Here is a 14,196-nt window from a genome sequence, read left to right as displayed (position 1 = left end):
GAAGTCAAGTTGAATTATAAGGTTTATCGCCACCAACAGCAGTCCTCAGCTCACTCCTACGTGTCATCAACTCCACTTGATCACGGCATCCACATTCATGTCTTTTAGCTGTGTCACCTTCTACTATCTTCCATATTTCCAAATCACTGAGACAGCTATTTCAAGTATTTACAATTCAGATATTATTGACTTGTTATTATGAAGTTAGCTATCTTATACACTCCCCACCAACAGCTACTTCCTCCCCACCCCACCTTTCAAATATAGTTATAACACTATTTTTGGCTAGAATCAGTAATTGAGGTTTTCACTCATATGGCTATACACATGTTGCTTAGAGTTGATCACGTTTCTTACAAGTTCCAATTTCCCATTTTGTTTTTGTTTAATTTCACATCGTTCATCGTTAACTTATTCTCAAGTCATCTGGAACTATAAGACTCTTGTCAATATGATCAAACACACCAGATAATTTTTTTCTTCCTTCTCTCGATGGCGTCCTTTGGGAGACCTTCTGGTCTCTTGCTCCCACTGAAATATTCTCTCTAATCCTGCTGCATGTTTTCACCCAAAGCTCCTTTTGTCTCCCCCTTGCCTTGGATTCCATGTTTCTTTTTTTGGCTGACTCTCTTCAGCAAGAGGAAAGTGTATAGGATATGCAATTTTTGTGATCTTCCATATTGCTTAATTTACTCTTATATTTGAGAATAGTTTGTTTTTTAATACAATGTTTATCAGAAATAATATCCGCCCCGAATTTTTTTTTTTTTTTTTTTTTTTAGAAAGGCCCCATTGTGCTCTAACTTCCAGGGTTGCTACTGAGAAGTCTGACATGTTTCTATTTCTGTCTTTCATATTCCACCTGTATTTTCTCTCTACCGGTAAGTTCTTAAATCTTCATTTTACTCCCAGTGTTCTGTTATTTCATCTTTTATTTTTGGTAGGGTAAATCAGCCACCCCATCAGCTGTTCCTGGTGTTCTGTGTCTTTAATGTCTCCAGAAAGTAAACCTCCTGTGTTCGTCTGGGTGGGGAAAGAGCAGTCACTTTCCTTGGAGGGGTTGCTGCAAGGAGAAGGAGTGTTTTCTTCTGAATTTTATTCATTAATTTGTTGATTCATTCACTTATTTGTTCATTCATTTTTGCATTCAACAAACACTTATTAAATACTGAAAATGTGGCAAGCATGGCACCTGGCAATACAGGGAGACATGTTTTTTCCTCTCAAGAAGGGTCTACTCTGGTTCCTTTAACCTTTTACTAGCATTCTGATTATGCGTTTTCAGTACTTTTACTTAAGTATTACATCCTAATATATCTCTATGCTTTGATGCTCATTTTGATTTTACTCCAACCACTTGGTGTATCTTATTTTTTCCATAATCTGATTTAACAAACACTTCTTAGTAGCACACTGTGCACTTTCAGTGCTTGGGGTCAGGGATACATAGCAGAAGAAGGATGAAATCTCTGCCTATACATTGCTCTCTGGCTCGCTCTATTTGCCTCTCCATGCTTCAGAATCTGAGAAAACTCTGAAAGAGATTTCCTTTCCTCTAGGGCCACTGAAAGTGAGCCGAGAACAAATCTCTTCTTTTTCTAGATTCATAATGTTGGATGGGGTTTTGTTACCTCAGACCTCTCCAATTCCAGGACTCCATCTCAGGGGGTCCTTTATTCCTCCTCCTTCCCTGATCAGATCTATATGGAGTGTGCTCGTGGTGCTCAGAAGGTGGAATTAATGATGGGTGCTACTGAAATAAAAAACAAAAACAAAAATTTCCTTAGATGATGTTGATGAAACTTGAAAAGGCAAAAATTTGACAACTTAGCTCTCTATTCCCCCTTGAGATAATGAAAGTCAGGTTCAGTCATGACAATGGGCCGTGTCCCAGGGCAAAAAAGAGGGAAAAGCACATGGATCAATGAAACTCCATTTTTCTCTCTCAGTCACTCTCTCCTCTCCTCGGGCAGCAGAATTAAAAAACGCCTTGCCAATGACTTGGCCTGCTCTGACCTTTGCAACACTACCAAAATGTCCCTGATTCTTGCATTTTCATTCTTTCTTACATGGGCATAAATTTGGGGGATTCTTGAATTCTTCTACTTGTCTACCAAAATTTAGAATGTTTTCTCAGAGAATTCTTTTGTGTATGTGTGTCCAAGGAACATTTGAGTTAGGATGATCTCATATCACAATCTGTGATCATCTCTAAACCAAAGAATCAGGACGGAATATATTCATTTTCATCACAATTCATACAATAGACATTTAAAATAATTTATTTATATCTGCCAACATTTTTATTTCTTCTAGCTTATTTCTTTTTAATAGGGTTAACTGTTCAGGTAATTTATAATTTCATATTTCTCTGTAAATGAATTACATGATTTATTAAATCATACTTAACACCAACACTCATACTTTCAATATCATTTTCGACTTTAGTCTTTTAAAATCCCCTTTTCATCATGGATCTATGATGAGTTCTTTAGAAAATAACACAAAAATGCAAAAGAGGACACAAGTAAATACCACTTCACAGTTGTGAACACTGATACATATTTTGCATGCTATGCTCTTGCCAATTTTTGATGGGAAAAGTTCTATAGATTTTGTAAGTTTTTAAACAAAAGAAATGCTCTTTGAAATTTTGAACTTAAGACATGTTTTTAAAAAATGGACTTTATATGATAGTTAAAGAATTTTATGTAAGGTGAAATAGGAGGGATGAGACAACTTCAAAAATTCTTTACAAATTTAGATATGACTTCTGATTTTTACTTAATATTTTAAAAGTACCTAATTATACAGTATGATAGTAATGGTTCTGTATTCCATAAAATGTTAAATATCTAAAATGTTAGCAGATATGTGATGATAGTACAAACATAGGGAAATGACTTTTGTTTTGTTTTTGTATTACCTAAAACTTCAGCCAGATAATCTTATCAGCTGCATTAGGCAGTAGTGTTTGCCCAGAGATTCTCAAACATCAGTGCTTTCATTGCAACTTAACATGGTTATATGACTAAGTTTAGAATCTATTTTTAAACAGTAAACGTCTGTTATAGTCCTTCTGTATAGCTCCATACATTCTCCCCACACTTTCTTTGCTTAGAAAGTCCTAGATACTTAGCCACTGCTTCTTTGTTGGATTACTATTTATTCATTTACTCCAGTCATTTTAGAGAAGTAAATGTTCTCCAATGAATGAGACCTATTTATTTCACACTTCCTTCTATTATATGTTTAATAACAAATGTTACTTTAGTAACCAGAAACATTGATGAATGTGATCTTAAATGTGGCCAATATTGAGTCACTAATATTGTTTCCCATGTTTTCTGGAATCCATGATGCTAAAGATCATGATCTACTTCATTACCAATTCTTTCCTATGTGATTAAGCTACCACTTTCAATTGTTTTGCCTGTTTCTACAAGCCTTTCCAATGTCCAAAACCTTCATTTTTTTATTTAGAATTATTTAGAAATATAAGAAATATTTAAATAATCATACTCTACTGATCATTTTATGCCTTTGTCAACCTTTCTCAAACTGTTTCCTCAGATGGATGGTGACTTTTAAAATTCTGTTTGGTACCTGTATTCATGTGTTCCATTTGGTGTTTCATTGACACATTATAATTTTGAAAATGTTTTCTGGTTGATTATCTTTGGGAAATACCATTACATTTTAGTACCATAGTATGTATACTGGTTAGGATTCTGTGGTTGAAAGTTAGCAGAAAACAGCTTGATTCAGTTTAAGCAAAACAAAGCAATTTATTAAGTAGAGGTATGATTTTCTCAAAGACTCCAAGGATAGGAAGGGGCTAAAACTTGGAACTGGAATATTGTTAAGAACTTGGTTCTCTTGGCTTTGCTTTTCCCCTTTTTATGACTCTTTCCTTCTCCTTTTTCTAGCCTCGCCTCTTCTCCATCCTCCCGACCCCCACAACACCTTCTCCTCTTTCTTTTTCTCTGTTGGCTTCTTCTATTTCTTTATTCACAGGGAAGAATTTTGCCAAGCCGTATCTCCTGAGTATTTGAGTTCCAATTGCATTCATACACAGGACTGTTCCCTGGTTCTCAATTCTGGCTTCAAATTACCAGAAGTATCTGACTTGTCCAACTTGGATGAGGTGACACTTCTGATCCAATTATCGATAGCCAGGAAGGCCCAGGGTACAAATGTACAAATATGGCTGTCAAGGGCTCACTTTATAAAATGGTGATCAGGTCCAAGAAAAAGAATGGGGCATTTTGGGTTGAAAACCTGAAGGGTTATGGTAATATACTGCAATATAGCAATTTCTGAATTGCTATATTTTAATTTAAATTAAGTTAATTTTAATTTTTTCCACCATATCCAAATGTCACCATTATTTCTTTGAGTCTCCAGAAAACATTTAGGTTATGGTGATAGGTCAAGTTAAAATCAACCCTAATTTTCATTAGTTCGTAGGAAAGTTACTCACTTCTTAATTTAAAAGTAAATAGTTACCATGAGTTAATAATATATGTTAAGCATTTAGAATAATGCCTGGCACACGGTAAGCACCCTTTAAGTGTTTGCTTTTATTCTTATATCCTAATGTTTATTTATTCATTCTGTGTTTCTTATATGCCAGAAATTATACTAAAAGTTGGGGATATAATGTTGCATAAGACTCTGGGTTTTTTTTTTCTACCTTCAAGGAGTTCAGTTTAAAATATATCTAGAAATATGACAATTAAGCTTTTGCCCTAAGGGATTTAAGTAAAATACATCAGACTTTATAATTGGTGATAGATATGTTATTTGCAGTGTAAGATGTGACTAAACCTTGTAAATGAAGCAAGATTTACCTTTGATGCCTCTCACATCATCTTTCTGCATGCTGCTTTCTCTTCAGATCTTCCTGACTCTCAGTACTAATTATTTGTGACTCCAAAGTTGCACACACAGGACTTGTTTTCTGCCTACCCCTTTAGGAGCTGAACCTTTACAGAAAGCTTCTCTCTTTCCTGTAGATGTTGTCTCATTTTCTAATTGCCTGGATAAATCACTGACTAAAAATGGTTGGAAAAGGCATTTTGAATTTTAAAGCATTGGGGTTCATTGCCCACTCTTCTACATATTGGATCTGGTAGGATATGGGGGAGAAGAAGGTGGAAGAGTCTATTTGAGAAAAATGATGTCAGAGAATTGAGCCAGAAGCTCAAGTGGTGAACTTGAGAGAAGAAAAACAGATGTACGTCAAATCACGTGCTGGATCCAGGTGTCAAATTGATGAGCTTTACAGAGGAGAGCCCTGGAGCAGGAGTTAGATTTCCTAAACAAGTCGAGCCGAGGTGAACACTGGTTTAGGTGGGAGAGTATGATGAGCACAAGGAGGACTGAATATATGCCTGCTCAAGACTGAATCGAAAACCTCTCAATGATCTTCTGTGTCCTTTTAGAAGTTAAAGGCACTTTGCTAGACAAGTGGCTATGTTACCTGAATTTAGACACTTTCAAAAGGATAAGAAGAGGCCTACATTGCAAAACTTTGGTTAAGAGTGGATGTGATAGTTTACAAGTGGGCCTCCACTCTGGGAAGGGCAAACATTTGTTGACAAGGCAGCTAGAGTTCCTTGCTTCATGATACATTATGCGTTTTCTACCTTCTAATCCATGGTTATTCTCTCTGTGACCCTGTCTCCTGATCTAATTCTTCTCTACTTTGTTGTTCATAAATGCTTGTCTTCTGCGTGTTTCCCTAACTCGATACGCTTCCATTAGAAGCTTCTCGTGATTTACATACCTCCATGAAGTGATGATGCCTGTATACATACATCCCTCACTGACCCAGTTTGTTTCAGAGTCCTGCATCGGTGTGACGTGCACTTCAAATAGATATTCCACATGCACTTCAGATAGAAAATGTATAAAAGTGAATGTGTACGCGCCTTTCCGACCTTCCATATTAAGCTAAATCTCAGTCAACTAACCAAAAAAAAAAAAAAAACAAAAAAAAAAAAACAGAAAAACAAAACAAAAACCAAAATTCTTCAAGTTATATAATTTTAATGAACACTAACACTGGCTATCCAAATCCAACATTAGCAATTTTGTATTTCTCCTTCTTCCTCACTACTTATGTATGATAAATATCCCACTCAAGAAATATCCCCTAGATATTTTCTCAGATCTGTATCTTATCTCCATTCCTGCTTCCCTGTTACAGTTTCCTTAGATAAGGCCCTAATAACTTATTACCTTAAATTTATGTAATGTTTAATATATATGAATATATAGCATCCATGTAAGTTACAAAATCTAATAATAAATCAACAACCACAAACCTATGCACAACGTAAGAATTATATCACTACCAACATTTTTGAAGTTATCTGTGTTTTTATCCCTAACCCCATCCATATACCTCTCTACCTTCATAGAGAGTATCTATTACCCTGAATTTTGTGCTGATCATTTCCAATTTTTAATAGTTTAAAAAATCACATATGCAGTCATAAATGATGTGTTGTTTACTTTTGCTTGTTTTGAACTTTAAAGCACTTTGCTCTATGTATCTAGTCTTCTACTACTTGGTTTTTCACTCAAAATTATCCTTTTATGACTTATTCATGTGTGTGGAGATCTGGTTCCTTCTTTTTCACTGCTATATAATATTTTATTATGGAATATGTGACAATGCGTTTATCATATTCCTAAGAACATTAGAATTGTTTCTAGATTTCTGCTATTACAAAAACCATTGCTATGAATCTTCTTATACATTTTATTTAAGGCTCACACCCAAAAATTTCTTCAGATTATATGGCTTAGGAGTGAAATGGCTTCATTTAAATGATAGTGCCTATTATTTTCCAAAATAGTTGTATCAACTTACCACTATATCTTTCCCAAACCTCATATTACTCAACATATTAATTTTGTAAGTCCAGTGCTCTAAATGCTATGTAATTTTAAAAATTTGCATATTACATATATTTTAATGATGTTGACTACCTTTTCATATGATGGGCTTTTACTGCTCCTTTTTATGAAATATCATTTTTTCAGTTGCTACTTATCCATTGGGTTGCTGGTCCTTTTTCTTATTATGTAGTTGTCTTTTTACTTTCTTTGTGATGTCTTTTGGTGACCAGTTATTTTTTATTTTAATGTGGTGAAGTTCAACAATAATTCTTATTAGGGAGGCATGTTTTATGTTTTTGTTAGGATATCCTTGACCACGTTAATTTTACAAAGACATTGTCCTATTTTTTATTTTAGAAATTGTAAAAATTTGGCTATCACATTTTTTTCAGGAATTACCTTTTCTTGGGGTGCCTAGGTGGCTCAGTTGTCTAAGTGGCTGCCTTCAGCTCAGGTCATGATCTTGGGGTCCTGCGATCGAGCCTCATGTTGGGCTCCCTGTTTGTCCTTCTCCCTTTGCCCCACCCCCTACTCTTGCTCTAGTTCTCTCTGTGTGTTAAATCAATAAAGTCTTAAAAAAAAAAAAGAATTACCTTTTCTTTATAAGGTGAAGTAGGGATAGTTTCATCATATAGATAACCATATGGATAACCCAACAGTGTTTTTAAAAGTAATACATATTTCCCTAGTGATCTGCAATGGCCCTCTCCCATATATTAAATCTCCTTATGTGTCTGAATCTATTTTTGGGCTTTTTCTTCTGTTTCATTAAGTTGTATATCCTGGTATCTTTTACTTACCATGTCTTAGTAATAAGCCCTAATATCTGGTATCTTCCTCTTCTTCTTAAAAAATGCCTTGGTTATTCTTGCGTTCTTTGATGTTCATTTTAGAATTGCCATGTCAAGTTCTACAAAATACCCTGGAATTGAAAATGAAATTGCATAGGTTATACAGGTCAATTGCAGTGGTGACAGGTACCATTAGGTTATCAATTCCTCCTATTCATTAACATGATAGAGCTTTCATTAAGCCTGCTTTATCCTGTTCCAATAAAGTTTTATAATTTTCTCCATACAAATCTTGCATATATTTTGAGCCTCTATAGGTTATTGTCTATCCTATTTTAATAGCTTCCTAAATAGTTTCCTATTTTAATTCCTTAAATCCATCCTTTCTACTGCCTTTTATGATATATTTATAAAATTTAAATCTGTTATATTTATAGGCACAGAAGAACGTGTGATGTTTCAAGTTAAGAACCATGTTACCAAAGGCTATCTACACAACAATCCCTTTTTGGGCAAATTGCATATTTTAATATATATTCATGCAGGAAAATGTCTAGAACGAGGAACACAAAATCAGAAATGTTAAGAGTAATGATTTCTGGGCATGGGGATTCAGGATGCTTGTTTATCTATTTGTTTAGTTAGTTTTAAGATTATTCATTTTTGATAGAGAGAATAGGAGCAGGGGGAGGAGCAGAGGGAGAAGCAGACTTCCCACTGAGCAGGGAGCCTGACCTGGGGTTTGATTCCGGGACTCCAAGATTATGACCTGAGCCAAAGGCAGACACTTAACTGACTGAACCATCCAGGTGCCCCTTCAGGGAGCTTGTTTAAAAATATTATTTTGTAAGAACACACTACAGGCTTAAGCACCACACACATACACACCGTATGTATAAATTACATGTAATAATACATCATGGTCTTCATCTTGCTTATTATTCCTCTTCACTAAGAAAGACCAAAACCTTCAATTAGGACAATGTCTATCCTGATCCTGTTCTGATTTTCTTCTGCTCCCCTGTCACTGTTGAGTGTCTCTCAGTGTGACATTTGCCTTGCTGGCTGCTGCTTCTTAGCTTCTGTCCCCAATTGCCTAAACCTCACACATTAATCATGGAGTCTTTTTTTATGTACCATATTCCACTTAACCAACTCCCTTTCTGCATTCAAAAATAAATGAAGTGTGCAAGAGTTCATATATACAGAATGGTGAAATACGTAACATAAAATTGCATGTGTACCCTCCATTAAGCTAAGAAATAAAACATTGCAAATACAGTTATAAATTCTGTGTGTATTCTTCTCTGATCACGCCCCCTCACTCACCCCCTAGATCTCCTTGTTACCAATATACTGAATATGATGCTGATTTGCACAGTTATTTATATCATAGCTAGATTGTACGGGTCCCCAAATGAAAATACAATATTTAGCTTCATTGATAACTGATATCATATGGTATCTAATTCTCTGCAATTTGCTTTTTTCCACCTCAACACTTTGCTTGTTAGATTATTTCCTGCTGGTACTTAAAGTAAGAGTGCACTTAGGATATAGCAAAATACTATTCACTTTTGCATAATATTTAACTATCTCACATTTAATCAGTTCTCCCCTCGATGGGCTTTTAAGTTGCTTCTAATTTTTTACTTTTATAAATAATAGTATTGAAACATTCTTGTACCTGTCTCCTTGTGTTCACTTAATAAGAGTTTCTTTAGAGTACAGGTCTAGGAATGGAATTTCTGGGTTGTAGGGTATGTGTACCTTAGACTTCACCCATTTTTGTCAAATTTCTCTCCAAAGTTTTATACCTAATTACATTCTCACTGATGGCATGGGATAGTTCCCATTGCTCCATGCCCTTTCTAGCTCTTCTTATCAGATTGTTTCCTTATCTGATGAATGTGAAATGGTGTTTCACTGAGGTTTAGTTCTGCATTTTCTTCAAACTGAGCTTCTTTTCAGATATTTATTGGCTATTTGGGTTTCTGCTTATGTCTATTTTCTTATTTTTGTACTATCAATACATATTACATTCTTTTTTTTAAAGATTTTATATTTATTCATTACAGACATACAGAGAGAGAGAGAGAGAGAGAGAGAGAGGCAGAGTCACAGGCAGAGGGAGAAGCAGGCTCCATGCAGGGAGCCCGACATGGGACTCAATCCCAGGTCTCCAGGATCACGCCCTGGGCTGAAGGTGGCGCTAAACCGCTGGGCCACTGGGGCTGCCCACATTCTTAGTAAAAATAACAGTGAAGGAAAAATGCAAGTAGAATCATGTTAACTTTCTCTACCATCCCCAGACTTCCTCCCTGCCACCCCCAAGTCCATGAGCCTGATCAAACCATCACACCTTCCCTGACCTGTGCTCTGCCTCCTTTCATTTGGTCCTCTGTTTATGCATTTCCCTCTGCTTGACTGAGCCTCCAAAAACTCTTTCAAAATGCCCCTTCTTGGTGTTTCTGTAGATCTGCTCTTTTAACGTATGAGGCACATTACATTAAAATGACTTATTTTCAGAATTATCCCATTCTTGGCTTTCCCACCTTCCTGCAGTGGACTTTAATCTCCAGGCATCAGGGGTCAAATGTAACCAGCTTTTGCATTCCCAGAGCTCATCACAGCGCTGGACATGCATTGAATTTACCTCTATGGAGAGGTGACTAGGATCCTAGGAAAAAAGCGTGCCAGCCGCACAGTTGCTCCTTCGTGACACAGCAAGGAATCTGTGAGCAGATGCCATTTAGTGACGCTACTGAAAAGGGTAATGCTGAGTAGTTATACTATTCATAGAACTAAGATTGGTCTAGGGCAGTGGTTCTCAGGCCCGGCTACACATTAAAATCACCTGGGAACTTTTAAAAATACTAACATCTGAGTTCTACCTCTGGAGATTCACATTTAATTGGTCACGGGTACACCCTTAGAATTGGGAGTTTGAAAAGATTCCCAGGTGATTCTAATGTGACCACAGTTTTCTGTTTTTTGTTTTTTGTTTTTTGTTTTTTTTTAAAACAGCTGTTGTTCTCAGGGCACATGATTAGAGTTGGCTACAAGGGCGGCTATTGGTAGCTGTCAAAAGCAAGGAAGGGCCACCGTGGCAGGCAAGGGAAAGGCCCAGAGGGGCTGCAGCTGGGACCACCATCCAGCGAGGCAGAGGAATTGGGCCAGAAATCCACGGCTACCAAAGGGACCTGCTGCCACCAGGTGGTCAGACCTCATTCACATGGCATCGTCTCTAGACTGGGGGGACCAAGGCATCAAGGTTTCTCCTCCTCTTTTCCATTCTAAGGAATAACACACAGCAATGAGGCAGATGAGAAAATCACATGCCTTCTCTGGTGGCAGTTTATCCTGAGACTCAGAGACGATCTGGAGGGTTATTTGAAACAATAAAAAAGAATTTATATCCTAAGTCAACCTTCAGCTGTCCAAAGAGAATGGATGAATTTGAGGAAAGTGAAGTACATTGAATGCAGGTTGAGTTGAATGTTTAACACATTCTTTTTTTTTTTATATATATATAGTAGTCAAGATTTTTTTAAATAATAAATTTATTTTTTATTGGTGTTCAATTTGCCAACATACAGAAATGTTTAACACATTCTTCAATAAATGTCATCTAGTCATGAAATATTCTCTTCTCCGCCATCTCTAGATCTGTGTCCTTACCTAACAGATGGAGGGGGACAGGGGTGTGCTTTATTGTAAGGAAGGTGGCAGTCACTTTGTTGTTCTCATATATTGCTGAGTAATCACCCCAGAAATGGAAAGTCTTAATAACGGCAGTTTGTTATTCTCTCTCATGGTTCTGCGGGTTGATGAGCTCACCTGGGTGGTTCTCAATTGGACTCTCCTGGGGGGATACCTGGGCTTCAGGCAGCTGGAAGCGAGGGCTGGCATCTCTGAAAGGCCTACTGGGCTGGATATTCAGATGGCTCCCTCACCTGCTCGCTGCTGGCTGTCAGGAGGGAGCTCAGAGGGGGCTGCTGATAGAAATGCCAACCATGGCCTCTCCAGGGGACCTCGTCGTCTGACAGCATGGCGGCTGAGTTCTGAGAGGGAGAGTCCTAAGACTGCGTGGACAAGAGGTGGGGACCCGAAGCTGCCACTGCTGTTTGGACTTGCCTTTGGAGTTCTCAGAAGGTCACTTTTGCCTCATTCTATTGGTCAAAACAGTTACAGTGTCCCCTCAGCCTCAAGAGTAAAGAAATATCCCCCCACTGATGGCAGATTTGCAAGGTCATGTTGCAAGTGAGCAGAGAAACGCACAAGAGCTCTGTTTGTAAATGTTTATCTCAGTTAAAACTTTGATCAAATAAATGCCAAAGCATTATGGGAGTGTTCAATATGAAGGGCTGAACCCACTAAGTGATTAAGACAGTATGTGAATTGCAATGCGATGAGTTGCCTTCACCTTGTTGTGAAATCTGGAATAATAACTCTTAAGCTTAGGAATTAGATCTTGGGATCAATTTTTATAAGTGAATCTCAAACAGATATTTCATTTATTTAATTGACTAACTTAGAAATTAATTTCTTTGCAGTAACATTATTTAAAAAAGTTATACTTATTATTAGCCTTTAAATGTTCAGTATATTATCTGGCACATTATGATGGCTGCATTATCTTTTTATGTGGGAATTGGGAAATCTGAAATGTTTGGTGGGGAATTTACTGCAAATATACTATTTTTTTAAAAGATGAACTAGGAATTGTAAACTGATTTATCCTCATGTCTTTAGACTCAAAGTTAAGCTATGGGATGGCCTCAAATATATCTTTTTTTTTTTGGATGAATTATACACACACACATATATATATATTTTGGAGATATGTCTTCTTGGTATGTAAGAACAAATTTGTTGGATTTATTAGGCCAATAATTGCTCCAGTAGTCAACTGACTAGTGTTCTGGTATTTTATAATTGATGGGAAGCTACAAAATTCCCACATAACTTTATGTTGTGATAAGATTGCAAAATGAAATACGTAATTGTTCAATGGACATTCCTACTTGTCATATTTTTCTGTCAAAAGAAAAAAAATAATGTAACTAAACTATATACTCCTTTTCCCACACCCTCTCTATTTTGTTAATCCTGATGAGTTAAAGACATTTTTGTCAGTATGAGGGGATGGGAATAGTATTTTGGCTATGAATATGTCAAATTAATGTGGTTAAGAAATGGCTGTTTATGAGACAAGTGGTTATTCTCCAAGGTATTTGGAATAATGTGAGAATTGGGAGCAGATAGGTTAAGAAATCTTTTCATATATGGCAAAAGCAGAGAAGTTTAAAAATAAATTTATTTGTAAGGTCTAGGTGGGCACTGCAGGAAGTAGGAGGCCAACCATAAAAACAATGAAATAGGAAATACCTTGGCTTTCACACCCTGTTTTACTCAACTGATTTCCCATTTCTTTCTCTAGCAGAAATAAGCTTCAAACCTTAATGAAGAGCTCTCACTGTCATCCCATGCATTGAGTATTCCTATGTGGGGCACCTTTGGGAATATCTAGAAGCTAGATGCCATATAGATGTACATTCAAAGGTGTCATTACTCCTTCCTATTTTCAGAAAAGAGAAGCAAATATATTAGCATCAGGCAATATCTGAAGAGCTAATAAGAAAAAATAATCAACTTAAATAAAAGTTTGATAAGTTGGGTCAAATTAGTTAGAAAAATATTTATAGCTTTTAAATATCTCTAACTTTTTTTTTTTTACATTTCTAACTTTTTGAGGAGAATATTAAAGTGAAATTTGTTCTTTAGGGTATTCAAATGGTTTGTAAATACATTTTAAAATTTAAATTATTATTGGTTTTAATAATAGCAGGATTGAGATATAGGTCATATACCATAAAGTTCACCTATTTAAAATTTACAATTAAATGCTTTTTTGAAGTATTCACAAAGTTGTGCAATCTTCATTACCATCAATTTTAAAACATTTTCACCATCCTTCCTCCCAAAACTCATACCCATTAGAAGTTACTCCCTTCCCCTGATCTCTTCTCCCAGCCAGAGGCCACCAGTGATCTACTTTCTGTCTTCATAGATTTGTCTATTATGGACATTTCCTATAACTAGTGTCATACCATACAGTCTTTTGAGACTGCTTTCTTTCCTCCTGCATACATACTATTTGCAAGGTTCACTGATGTTGAAGGATATGTCAGAACTTCATTCCTCTTTATTGTCAAATAAGATTCCATTATATAGATATAGCACATTGTATTTATCTATTCAAGTTAATGTACATTGTGGCTCTTCCTAGTTTTTGGCCATTATGAATAATGCTGCTATGAACATTCATGGACAAACTTTTTTAATGAACATATGTTTTCACTTCTCCTAGGTATGTTCCTAGGAGTGGAATTGCTGGGCCATATGATAATTACATCAAATCCTATGTTATTGCTGTTGTAGGTAGTTATATGGCAGAAAAAAAGTCTGAAGTTGGGAAACTGTAGAAGGC

The 14,196-nt window shown here is 36.2% G+C and overlaps 1 long non-coding RNA gene across 3 annotated transcripts in view; it reads right to left on the bottom strand.

The window, feature by feature from the left end:
- LOC112670777 (uncharacterized) overlaps window positions 1-14,196 on the bottom strand; it is a 60,975-nt gene that overhangs the window by 20,305 nt on the left and 26,474 nt on the right. For 2 of the 3 annotated variants that reach the window (XR_003143205.3, XR_003143206.3), the window contains exons 3-4: window positions 7,713-7,834; window positions 1,632-1,753 (exon numbers count right to left, since the gene is read on the bottom strand). This is a non-coding gene — a long non-coding RNA (uncharacterized LOC112670777). The remainder of the gene's footprint in view (window positions 1-1,631; window positions 1,754-7,712; window positions 7,835-14,196) is intronic. The other variant, XR_004804586.2, reaches the window with a different exon arrangement.

The sequence above is a fragment of the Canis lupus genome, chromosome 14, assembly GCF_003254725.2.
Source record: "Canis lupus dingo isolate Sandy chromosome 14, ASM325472v2, whole genome shotgun sequence".
NCBI classification, from domain to species: Eukaryota; Metazoa; Chordata; class Mammalia; order Carnivora; family Canidae; genus Canis; species Canis lupus.
This window is presented reverse-complemented; position numbering and strand designations above follow the sequence as displayed.